Genomic DNA, 13,393 nt, shown 5'->3' with positions numbered 1-13,393 from the left:
ATTTTATCTTAATAGAAATAAGTTTTTATTACTATAAATTCTTAAAATTAGTATGATCTACAATTCTTTTCTTTCATAACTGGGAGAATTGTAACCCTGAGATGCACTCGCAAAATCAGATGCCCTCAATCTCCAAGGTACCTGGGATTCACGTTGAGCTCCCTGAAACTAAGAGCACTAAGGTACTTAGGTCGCCACAAACTAGCAGTTATTTAGCTCATCTGCGGGTGGGTTTGATTTTGTTTGCTTTTTTTGGTGTAATTTTCAAGGTGAAATGTTAGGATGGACAAATGTTTGAGCATCTTTATAGCGTGTTGTAATGGTTCAACCAGATACAGTGCTTTTGATAACTGGAGGCTTAACAGTAAGAGATTCTTGAAATGAAAATTTTAAGGTATCTTGAAGACACTGAAGTATAGCTGCTATTGCTCAAATGTTTTACAAAACACTGAATATTTTAGGAAAAATAGCAACATGGAAGTGAGAAAAGCATTAATTCTCCAATTTTTCTATCTTCTGACACCTCTCTCCTCCTCACCTGCTCTACCCCATGCATACTGAACCTTTTGCTCTTCCTCAAATATTTCAGGCATGTTTCCATCTTAGGACTTTTGCATTGACTCTTCTTGCTAGCCATTATAAATTGATGTAATTGCGCTCTTAATTTTTTTTCCTCTGGAAAGTCACAAAAATCTCTTCTTTACCTCCTAAATAAAGTGCTTACTCAAAATATCTCTTTTCTATGAAGTTTTCCCTTCTGCTCCAACTGAAAATTAGAAATATCTCTAGCAATATGTGTTCCTCCCCTGCCTCAAAATCTCTATAGCATTTGTCACCATTTATCATATCGTGTGCTTTATTTCTTTGTTTTCCATCTGTCTCTACCCACTGGAATCTTATCTTTATGAGGGTGTTTTTGGTTTTGTTCACAGCTATATCCCAAACATCTCCAAGAGTCCCTGACATTCATTAAATATGTGTTCACTAAAGAGAGGACTCTGACTTTGCCCTAAATGGAATCATCTGCATTCCTAGATTTCACACTTTAGAAAGGCTTTAAGAAAAACAAAGCTAAGAGGAGACATGAAAATATCTCAGAGGAAGAGGAACTGGAAATGAAAGAAGCATGCCTTCAAGTTTGAAAAGAAATAACGTGCATTATATGGAGTGGGTAAGTAATCAAGACTTTAAACACTAGAATATAACATATTGTGAGAAAGTTTCTGAAAGGTGTAATTCCTGTGTGAATAGAGAGTAATATAATGGGGGAAAGTCCAAAATTTTGCATGTGCCTCCAGCCTTTCCAATCGTGAGTCAAGAGTCCTGAAGTGAAAAGGATTGCAGATCACCTACCTCTGTAGATGAGTCAGACAAGCGACATTTGAATTGGCCTTACTCCTGAAATAAAATCACGCGACAGAATTCAAAGGGAGGTTTTCAGTTCCTGTCTTCAAAAGGGAATCAAGAAAAATTAACTAGGAAATAAGACTATAGGAACTTTATCAGCATCTGTAACCTTCACAACTTTCCCATCTTTGCTATTTTTATCTGTTTTCTATTTTCCCAGCAGAATTAACAGTAAAGCCCTTAAACCAAAAGAGTTCTTTGTGATTCTGTCAAAGGTCAGTAAATAAAAGGTCCACCTGGCAGCACTTCATAAGTTTCTGCCTTCCTTCTGGTGGATAACAAAACCTCAGCAGATAGAATGGGCAGCAGTGACTATCAAAAAAGAAGTCTTGCCAGTCTGTAGAAAGGAGAAAATGAGGAGCTCACTATGAATCAGGCCCTGTGACTGTCCTTTGCAAATGCATTGGAGATCCCCAACATTTAGAATTCTATGTCTTCTAAAAAGCAGTGAACATGAGCATATAGGAGCAGGTTCAAAAACTGTTTCAAATATATTTACTATTTAATTTATAATGGGATCTTAATCAAATGATGGATGTTTGAGATCTTTTTGGAGTGTGATGTTGCAAAACACAGCTCTGAAAGGCTCAAGATATAACTTGGTGAGAATCAGAGGCCAAATCACAGAGTGGCTAGACAATTAACTGGTTCGGTCTAGTATGACACATGTGACCTTTAAGATGGTGTGCAATAATTGCCGTTAAATGAATGTCCTCATGAAAATCTAGGTAATAAGTCCCTTGATAGAGGAAATGTTTCTAAATAAACAAAATATCAAATATGCTTGATAATGAGCTCAAATTGTGCATTTTGCCTCTGAAAATGTCCCAAAAATTACAGCACACTAAGATGACTTCTATGACTACCTTCTGCCAAATTTACCAACTACATTACTGAGAATTCATCTTGGATATACATGGCAATATATGGAGTAGAGAGCAGGTTCGCTGCTGAACATTCTACAGTTGTACTCAAAAAATGCATAGCCCCCACAACAAAGAAATATGCAAGTTCAAAATGTCAACATAGTACTGCAGTTGAAAATCACTGCTCACAGAACATTAAGCTGTGAACTTGGCAAAAATGTCTCGAAACAGAAGCAGAAAACTGTATGAATAGCACATACTAATTTTAATTGCTGTCATAATTTTTAGTATTCAGAGAAACTTTCCTATAGGAATATATCAGAAAAAGAATGCAGTTTCTTATGACCTAACATTTAAGAACTCTGCAGTATTTCAGTATATGATAGGCCCCAAAACAATTCCATTATTACACTTTCATTTCTCCCTCATTAACAGACAAATGATTCTGAGTCACCAGATGCCACTCAATTGTGTTCTATCTCCTGACATTCCCATCTGGATAACACATTGTAGATGATCAACAACCCGCAGGTCAAAACTTAGCTGTTGTGTAAGCTTATCAGCAAACAATTCTGTCTACTGACTTCTTAGAAAACAGGGCTATCAAGAAGTAAGTGAATAAACAAGCTCTCACTCAGACCTGTGGTTTCATTTTGGCATTAATCTCCCATAAAGTGATGAAATGTCCCGTATGTTCAACCAGACACATTCCTTGAATGATGAGACAGGTCCCCAACAATAGTGAAGTGTTCTATCAATCCCTGAGTGATGTAACAATATACACGTGCAAACATTCCATTCCTGGGAGAGGATTTCTGGTAAAACAATTTGGCCCACTCTCCCAATTCAAACAACTGCAGATACATTCCACTGTGTCATTTTCAATAAAGACAGGTGGTCTGCTGGTTCTTCATACTGCAACTCTGCTCTGTGCTGGGAATGATCCTTATACTTCACTTTAAACACACATGTGTATAAAGTATTTATGGTGACATAAATCAGAGGCTCTTCAACTGGCTATACACCAAGCAGTTCTATTCTGTGCACACTTCATAGAATTATAAGCTAGTGCTTCTTTTTGTAGAGCACCCAATACAAAAATCTGAGTTTGCTATTGGCATGAATGGCATGAACTTTCTCACTAGCAGCTGAGTTAAATGGCAGCATTAATGCACAAACAAGGTGTACTGTGCTTCCATTCAAAGTCTGAATGGCTCAGTGTACACTTTCCATGTTTGCAATTTCATGTGACATCGGTTGTTCAACCGTCTCCATGTGTTTTTAGTTTTATTTTTAGATTTATTTATTCATTTATTTGAAAGGCAGAATGAGAGAGAAAAGGAGAGAGAAAGAGCTTTCATCCACTTGTTCCCTCTCAAAATGGTCTCCACAGCCAGGTGTGGGCTAGGCTGAAGCCAGGAGCCATGAACTGCATATCCTGGTCTCCCTCAAGAGTGGTAGGGGTCTAAGCATTTGGATCATCTTCTACCTCCTTCCCAGGCACATTAGCAGGAAGCTGGATCAGAGAGTGTACCTGGGACTCATAGTGGTGCTGCAATATGGAAAACAGGCATGCCAAGCAGCTCTTGCAGTTATAAACCTATGCTTTTGTAGAACATTTCCAGAAATTAACACATGGGGAATCAATATATAGAGGAGTTGTATATGAAGTATTCAAAATGACTATTCTAAAGCTGTGGCTTACTCTTTTCTTGTTATTAATAAAGCTATTGGCATCCAATTTCTCTTCTATGCGCTCTCTACCAGTGAGTATAGATCAAACATTTCCTGGTGCATGCAATTCAACAAGGATTATAATCTTGAACTCTTGGCCTGATGATAAGGAGTTAGTTGCTAAAGCAAATGTATCCAGTCTGCCTTAGAAGGGCTTTGGTTCCAGGACCACCTCCTGAAGTTATTTGCTACAGCTACCTTATAGAAGATGACAGGCATCAAAATAATCTGGATTTCAAATAAAATGAATATCTGTTTCGACTTTAAAATTGAAAGCCAGTACTTTCAGATTCTTCCCACAACCATGTGCTCATCAATGTGCCCACATGGACTAGGGCTCTCTGTTCTATATTCTAGCCCTTAGGAAACATCTGGAATTATGGAGATGTCAGTCTTCATATACTGCTTACTGTGAATTTGCAATATAAATTATGATGAAATCCTACTGGAAATGCATAATTTATATAAATAGCTTATTGATATGTCTCAATTAGAGGAGAGACATATAATATGAATTTCCCTAAATCACAGCTATGTGTCATACTGTATTAAATTTCAGTGCCTCAACCCTTCAAGAGAGTAGGAGATTCTTCGAATCTCTGAGCACTTTTCAACAACTACAGTTCACTTTGGGCTGGTTTAAAATTTCAGTCGTGTTTTCACCTCACGAATCTCTTCCTCTCCCAACAAAGGCTGAGCTTCTGGGCTTGAGGAACAAGAGGAAATAGAAAATTATTCTTTGTACTTTCCATGCCTCCCTTTCACCTCCATGTTTTATGTTGAGTCAAGGAAGAGAGGTAAGGAGAAAGGTGAAAGGGAAAGAAACCTTGTTTGTAACAGAGCAAACTGCTGTTTTTTCTTTGGCCAGCACTGACTAGCTGGTAAAACACCAAGGACTACTTGTATGACTCTGAAATGTGACTTGATTGGTAATTCCAAAGTGAAAGAAATTAAGTATATGTTCAAATAATTATAGTATTGTGTATGAATGCATGGGAAACTTTATTACCAAAAAAAGAGCTTCCCAGAAGTAGCGAAGAAAAAACTGACTTTGGAATCAACGTAACACCTGCAGTAGGCATTTGGCACAGTGGTTCAATAAGCATTTGGCAGGCCCACATCCGCTACCAGAGTACCCAGGGTTAAGTCCTGGCATGGCTTCAGATTCAGGCTTCTTGCTAAAATGCACCCTAAGAAGCAGCAGGTGATGGCTTGAGTACTTGGGTCCCTGTCATTCATGAGGGAGACCTGGATTGAGTTCCATGTTCCAGGCTTCAGCCTGGCCCAGCCTGGGCAGTTGTGGGCATTTGGAAGTGACCACATAATGGAAGATCTCTCCGCTATTCTGTCTGTCTCTGTGTTTCTATTTTTAAATAAATAAAAATAATTTTAATTATTAAATAAAAACAGAAAATAACACAACACAGAATAAAAACTCTACCTGTGGTGGCGATATGGCAAGTCTCTAATTTTTGTAGTCTTAGCATAAATAATAGACATAACAGAAAAAGCAAAGTCAATGAAAGAAAATGATTTTTCTAAGCATTCTCTTTCTTAGAATTTTTAGTATGTTTTGTATCTACATATTAAATAAAATGACATATTTGCAATTATGTAATAACAGGCACTATGCTAAATATTTTCCTGGAATGATTTTAGATTCTTAATTTAAATCTATAAATTTCTCCTGTCTCTGACTACAGTTCTCTTAGTCTGAGCATTTTTGTTATTGCTAGGAGCATCTGGAAAATCTTTAGCATTTGAATGCAAATTATTTTCCTTTTTGATCTCCATCCCACCTTCAGGCCTCACCCCCAACATTGTTGTTCCCACTCAGGTACAATGAATAAAATATCTCTGCTTTCAAGCAGGAAATGTATTGAAATGGTAAGTGGTAATAAACACACCAGTGATTTTATTGAAATTTTTAAATAAAATGATGGACTATCTAAGTACTTGTTATGCAGCAAGGCAATAGCTCCACAAAGGCATAGGCGTTTGTTTTAAGGTAAATATCCCCAGTCTCTGCATCACAAGTCCTCCCCATTATCCAGACTTCTCTGTGGGGAATAGATTTGTAAGTGAAATTTGTTAGAGGAGTATCTGGACTTATTTTGATGCCTGCAGCCACCCATGGTTTTGCAACTGGGTTTGTTCTCATTTAAAATAATTTCAGATCTAAACAAAAAAATTGTGTTGTCTAGACTCAGTGTGATTTACCCAGTACCTCAAATCAGTATTAGAAGCATTATGAAAAAGACAAATTTGGTCTTGTGCCTCTTCATGTACAGCACATAATTCAGTCCTGTAGTGAGCTCATTGCATTCAGACTGCCATGTGTGAACCTTATGTTATTCTGCCCTTTCCCAATATTTAAAAACTGATACCTATCTCTGCAAGAGGATAAGTGTTTTCCTAAGTTGAAAACATTCAGCTCAGTCTTGGTCTGCATTAACTCTATTGAATTCTTCAAATACATACCAGGTTAATGAAGACTAAACCATGGTGGGCTAAATTTTTTGATAGATATCGAAGTCTTCTTTGATCCTGATAATCCACAAATGTTAAGCATGAGTGAGTTTTCACGGTCAGCATGCAGTGATTTTGATATTTAACTTAAGCTCTAGCCCAATATGGTTTATTTTACTTATGAGGATGGTATGCTTAGAACTAAGAAGCAGGAAAAATTGGAAACAGCACAAGGATACAAAACATGACATCTCATGACCATTTTCCCATTTGGCTAAGAATCCACATTATTTACTTGTGACTTCAAGGGCTCTCTTTCTGTGTGTGAGTTCATTTGAAGTAAAACAAACAAAAGCTGAGAGAATGCTTCTTCCCCTTATTTGGCCAGCCCCTGGCTGCTTTCTTTTATAAATCACTATCTCCCTTTCCCATCATGACAAAGCTTCTGACCCCAACCAGGGAACAGGTGGCAACAGAAGGCCCAAGAAGGATGAGATGAGGTAGGGTAAAGATGAGCAAAGTAATAATCCACCTTCGTTTTCAACACTTAAGTAATACTAAGTAACAAGCTTCAGTGAATACATACAGTCCCTCAATTTTCCCTGAGTCAAAATAAATCCTGTGTCCAATTTGTAGAATTCACTAGAGGTCAGGATTCCAGTGGAAACAGGGCAGTGTCTACACAGATTGTGTATAAAATACATGTAACATACTTTGTGATTCCACTTAGACCTCCTAATAAATTGGAAAAGCAGTTATCCTTGGGAGGGTGGTGGCTGGGGAGATGCATGAGGGGGCTTCTGGAGTCCAGATCATCTGTTCTTATTGTTACTAACACAGGTGGATACACTCTGTGAAATCTGTTTGATTTGCACACTCATCAATGGGTATACATAGATAACTAGTCCATGAATTCTCAACCTCTGTGCTATGGACATTTTGGAGATCACACAACTCTTTGCTGGGCCTTTGTCCTGTGCATTGTAGGGTGTTTAGAAGTGCTCCTGGGACCAGCAGTGTAGCACAGGGGTTAGAGCCCTCCCCAACTGTCACAGTCAAAAATGTGTCCAGAACAGTAATATGTCTCCTGAGAATCTATTGTATAACCCATCATTGTAAAAGACTTAAAGTCTGCAGCCTAGTGAAATAATTATTAAAGATAAGATTATTGCATCATAGCAATGAGCAATATTATCAGTCTTGGAGAAAATTATGTGGGTTGGCATTCATTTAAATTCATGCTGTCTTCAAAACTATTAAAGTTTATTATATTTTTGATATGCCATGTTTTCCACTGCTTAACGTTCATGTGTCGCTTCTATAAATCAAATGCAGCCAATTCAGAAATGCTTTTGACAACTGATTGATTGATTAATCTCAGTTTTGAGCAGAATAATTGGCAAGAAAAGAGAATTCATTATAGGACTACATTATTTATAGAAACAAGAGGGCTCAAAATTACCTGCAAGACAAATATGAGTGTATTCTCAGTTCTAATAACAACACCTGACTTTACGAATGGCTGTTGAAGCAGACATGTAAGTAATTGAAAAGAATGAAGGTTGCCAAGTCTCAAAGCATGAAGAACTACTGAAGCAATTGCAGATTTTTTGCAACTGATAAACTTAGTAGTAATTGGGTTATTACAGAGAAAAGTCAAACCAGAAATTCTGTGGATAAAGAGACAAACTAAAAGGTGTTTAAAACATGAACATTCACATTGCAGACAAACATTTTCAAAAGCCTGCAGCTCCCAACTCACAAATACCAGCCCGTCTTGATAACTTTTTATTAGGACAAACTGCTTTCTGTTTAAAGGGCATCCAGCATGTTTTTGCTGGGCTTTTGTTTTGGTTTTAGTTTTTTTGCTACGTGTGTGTTTTTTCAAGACAACGTATGGCTTAAAAGGAAAAATAATGCCATCTGAATTCAATGTTTCACCAAAACTGTTTATCAGGACTTCATTCTGTGTACTCAGAGCATAAATGCTTTCTTTTTTTCCTGAAGCCAGATTTGGATCACTCACTTCAGCTGGGCCTGGGGGAAGAAGCACAGCATGTATGATGAGCTGATTAATTACCAGAAATCAAATGCCTTGCAGTCCAAGCTCTGTGCTTGAAAGCATGTACCAGTACTAGAGGAACAGTGAGATCCATGCATGCACGGACAGACAGAGACTCCTCAGGGATTAAGTTCCACTGTGGCACGAAACAAAGCACTTCAGAATGATTGTTTACCCTTGACAGTGTGACCTGTGCCAGACCTTATTTTTTTTTTAAGCAAGAGCTTTTTTTTTTTTTTTTTTTTTTTTGACAGGCAGAGTGGACAGTGAGAGAGAGAGAGACAGAGAGAAAGGTCTTCCTTTTGCTGTTGGTTCACCCTCCAATGGCCGCCGCAGCCAGCATGCTGCGGCAGGCGCACCGTGCTGATCCTATGGCAGGAGCCAGGTGCTCATCCTGGTCTCCCATGGGGTGCAGGGCCCAAGCACTTGGGCCATCCTCCACTGCACTCCCAGGCCATAGCAGAGAGCTGGCCTGGAAGAGGGGCAACCAGGACAGAATCCGGCGCCCCAACCGGGACTAGAACCCGGTGTGCTGGCGCCGCAAGGTGGAGGATTAGCCTAGTGAGCCGCGGCGCCGGCCTAAGCAAGAGCTTTCAGCATATAACTTTTACACAAAGAACCCCCAGTAAGCCACCCCCAACATTTTTTCATCTTCAAGAGAAATCAGTACAATATTGTCATTGTTTTCCATCCTTTTCACACTCCTTGAAACTTAGGTAGTAATTCATAATTAAAGGTTAGGATATGTCTTATTTCAAGCCTTGCGTGCATAAGTAGAATCCTTTGAGGTTGTCTCTCAGGAAGAGCTTCTCATTTAAAATGGAGCGTATGTCTACCACGGAGATATAAACAAAGGCAGAATAGTATGAAATGTTGGGAACGATATACTGCCAACCTCTGAAACTTTGAAAGCCATTAATAATCATAGATGGGCAAGATCAGCTTGTTGACAAACTTTCCATGTCTTCAAAAGCCGTAGAAACATGCAGCTTACTCCCTCAGTTCACAGCGTAGGTTGCTTTCTTTTCCATGCCTAATATCCATAAAACCCCTATTAACATGGCAGATCCATTTATATCAGTAGAATAAGGTCAAAGGGTCCAGTACTGAATTCTTACACAGGCTAGTTTGCCTACTTTTAGGTGCTGTTTTTAATATTTTGCTTGTGTGGATCATTTGTTTCCTCACTAAGTGCTTATGCAATTCACCTTCGGCATGCAAGAAGCACAGGAGATGGCTCTTGAGCTGAGAGGCGGCAGTGCAACTTGACAGAAGAGGTCATTGTCCGAAATTTGTGTAGCACCTTTAGAAACTCTAGATCCCTGCTTGTTTCTTTCAAATCACTGAGGCACCTGAGCCCTTCTCTAAAATAGGTTTTTTTTTTTGTTTTTTTGTTGTTTTTTTTTTTTCAAGAATATTGATTAAAAAGGACACCAGGTCAAATTCTTACCACTCATTTGTCTGTCTCAGAAAACAAAGGATTTATGAACTAGAGAGTAAAGCCTAAAATTGCCATTGCCTATTGACTTCCTTCTTAGTGACATCACAAAGTCTGCAGCAGGGAGTGAAATAAGCCAGTCCCGGAGGGACAATATCATGTGTTCTCCCTGATGGGTGACAACTAACTGAGCACGTAAAAGGAAACCCATAGAAGTGAAACTGACACTATGAGAAGCAATGACTTGATCAGCCTTTGTCCTGGTAGTCAAGGAACAGCTTACTATTTTATTCTTTTTAGTATTCTCTTTTTCTACTTAATACCACTGGTTGAACTCTTTAACACAGAGTTATTCTTAGGTGTTTAAATCCAACTGAAAATTGATCCCTGTTAAAAATAAGAGTGGGAATAAGAGAGGGAGGAGATGTACAGTTCAGCACAGGCTCCCTTGGACTTATCCCTAAGGGTAAAGCTAGAAACTTGCCATGGGATTCCAAATCCCATTAAGTTGGCAGGAACCAATGCCATCTTACTAGTTAAAGTGATCAGTTTAAGTTCATAACTGATCATAAAGATAGGATTAAGTGTCAAAGGGATCACATAAACAAGACCAGTGTCTGCTAATACTAACTGATAGAATTAAAAAGGAGAGAATGATCCAACATGGGAAGCAGGATACACAGCAGACTCATAGAATGACAAATGTGCGCTTGCTCCCCGTGTAGGATTTCTGTCCTTAATGTGTTGTACTATGAGAATTAACAGTAAAAATAGTCTTCAAACAGTACTCTATACTTTGTGTGTCTGCGTGGGTGCAAACTGTTGAAATCTTTACTTAGTATAAAGTCGATCTTCTGTATATAAAGATAATTAAAAATGAATCTTAATGAAGAATGGGATGGTTTGTAGGTGGGAGGGTGGTTATGGGGGGAATAACCACTATAATCCAAAAGTTGTACGTTCAAAAGTTATGTTTATTAAATAAAAGTTTTCTATTAAAAATAAAATCTGCAGCATGAAATCAGTGGAGGAAGTGCAATGAGAGGTCCTTAAATGTTGGAAAAGGTGAACCAGTCAAATCTGTACCTGTAATTGTTTAAAGATTAACCAGTGGCATGAGCAAGGTCTGTGTTTAAAAGCTACTTTTAAGAGAAAACCAACGCCAAATGGGAGAACATCTGAGATGGAAATCTTCAAAATGTGTGTGGAATTCATATCCACTCTTGTTGGCCAGTCAGCATTCTCTGCTTCGGAATCCAATGTTCTCTGGCACTGGGCAAAGGAATTCCATCAGTGTGGAAGTGAAGAAGTGAATCACCTTTGTTTGATTAACCAGGAAAACCATCTTTTAGTGAATAAGCAGAAAAACATTATGAATACAGAAATTCAGATAAATAATATAATGAACAAGCAAAACATAATTGACTGAAATAAGACATAGAGCTTTCCCAGCACTGGATTATTTCAGTGGAATACCTCACTCTTTTGGTTTCATCGTCTTTCTAAAATACTTTAGCAGCAGGAGCAGCAGCAGCAGCAGCAGCAGCAGCAGTATTGCCTGTGTAAGCACTCTGTGGATTTACCTCAGATGTATACTTTTACTATATTCCTCGTAACTGTATTTTAACATATTTTCACTATAGCTAATTCATTTGCAGTACTGTATAAAGTAGCATTATACAAATAAAATTTGGATATTTTACTTTATTATATAATAGGAAGAGAAGAACCCAGGTACCATCTTTGCTACTGATACTTTTGTAGGTAACTATAAAATTATCCATCTGTCCTGGTTTTAAACATAAAGGCAGAAAACATATACAGATAAACTTCAAATATTTCATGGAAAAATGGATGTAAAAGATAAGCTTATTTTGGTGCATAAAGATAAAGGCTTACTAATTTAACAATAAGGACAGAATATGGTACTTTGAGATTCACTTAGCCCCTATTGCTGGGATTGTATAAACAGAGACCTTGGGCATATTTTGTACATCATAATATAGATTTTCCATTAACATTTTGAAGTACACTTGTACAAGTATGTGAATTAGAGAAAAATGCAGCACATAAAAACCAATTTGACAATAGAAAAAAAGTATAGAATATAACAATGTAGATCACAATGTCCTGAAATTTCATCTAACGAACTCAAAAAAAACAAGCCTTTTAAAAAATTAAATAAAATTGGTTTTCATTAGTCATGCACCTGTACATTTTTCCTTCTGTCAGATCATTTTTAAATATATATATATTCTAATTATTTCAGATTTGCTTTATTCCTTTCCCATCCTATCCTATCTTTCATTTTATAGTGGTTTTAATGAGCCTTTTCCCTGTTGCTGGAAGAAGATACTGAAGGAAAAGGCAAACCATTCTGTCCTCATGGAGTGCATGGCAACACTCGTGATGCCCAATTTTCTATTCCCATTCATTGAATCAACCCACTGCGAAGTAATAATTATCCTTCCTGTTTTCCTTTTCCCCATATTATCTTCATCTTACTTTCTGATCTTTCAGTTACCCATAATGTCTCATAAATAGTAAGTACTTATGAAGTTCTATGTATTTATCTATGGTCTTTCAATTTGTTGGCATGTTGGAATTGTTGAATATTTTGTAAGTAGATGGTAGTGACTTTAAAAAATTATCTTTGATGATACCTCATTGGATAAATGGTAGTAATTTATGGATTGTATCTAACCATAGGCTTCTTCAATAAGAAGATGTATAGAGCATAATTTCAATTTCACAAAAATTACATTTGAGTTTGAAATGCATTGCATGACTTTCCCCCTTTTGGCAGAAAATTTACCCTCCTAATTATGTTTACCTTAGGCTAATATTAAAATTGGTTTGCATTTCTCGACATGAAAACTGCCTCAGGGAGAGGGCACAGAAAGAGAGACCTGACCCAGAAACATGCAGACTAGGGAGAAGTCTGCCCAGGGGTGCAGATTTAACCTACATAGTACGGAAAGTGGATAAGCCACAAACATATAACCAAGAGGCACTTGTCTCAAAAATACAAAAGTGAACTAGAAACCTTATTAGAACTTGTCATTCTTGCTAATTTTTCTTATTTTTAAAATTCTTTATCATTGTTCAGATAAAATTCCCATAAAACCATTCCTTACTCTGTTCTTTCATATTTTAGAATTTTCTCTATGCCTTGTTAAGAGATGATATTCTAATTCTGGACCCTCCAACAGAGAACCATTCAGTTGGCTTTACTTGGGAAAAAAATTCAGTTATGCTCTCCTTTTCACTTTTTTGTTTGTTTATTTTTGCTGCAAGTCTAGATGCATTTAAATATAATTTGGATGACATCTGTGATGGCTAAATTTAATTGTCAAATAGACTGGATTAAAAAATACATGGTAAAGCGATATTCTGGGTGTGTCTGTAAGGGTGTCT

Source organism: Oryctolagus cuniculus, chromosome 7 (genome assembly GCF_051225735.1).
Source record: "Oryctolagus cuniculus isolate XC-2025 breed Fujian yellow rabbit chromosome 7, ASM5122573v1, whole genome shotgun sequence".
NCBI lineage: Eukaryota > Metazoa > Chordata > Mammalia > Lagomorpha > Leporidae > Oryctolagus > Oryctolagus cuniculus.
The sequence above is the reverse complement of the archived record's forward strand: the minus strand, read 5'-3'. Positions refer to the sequence as shown.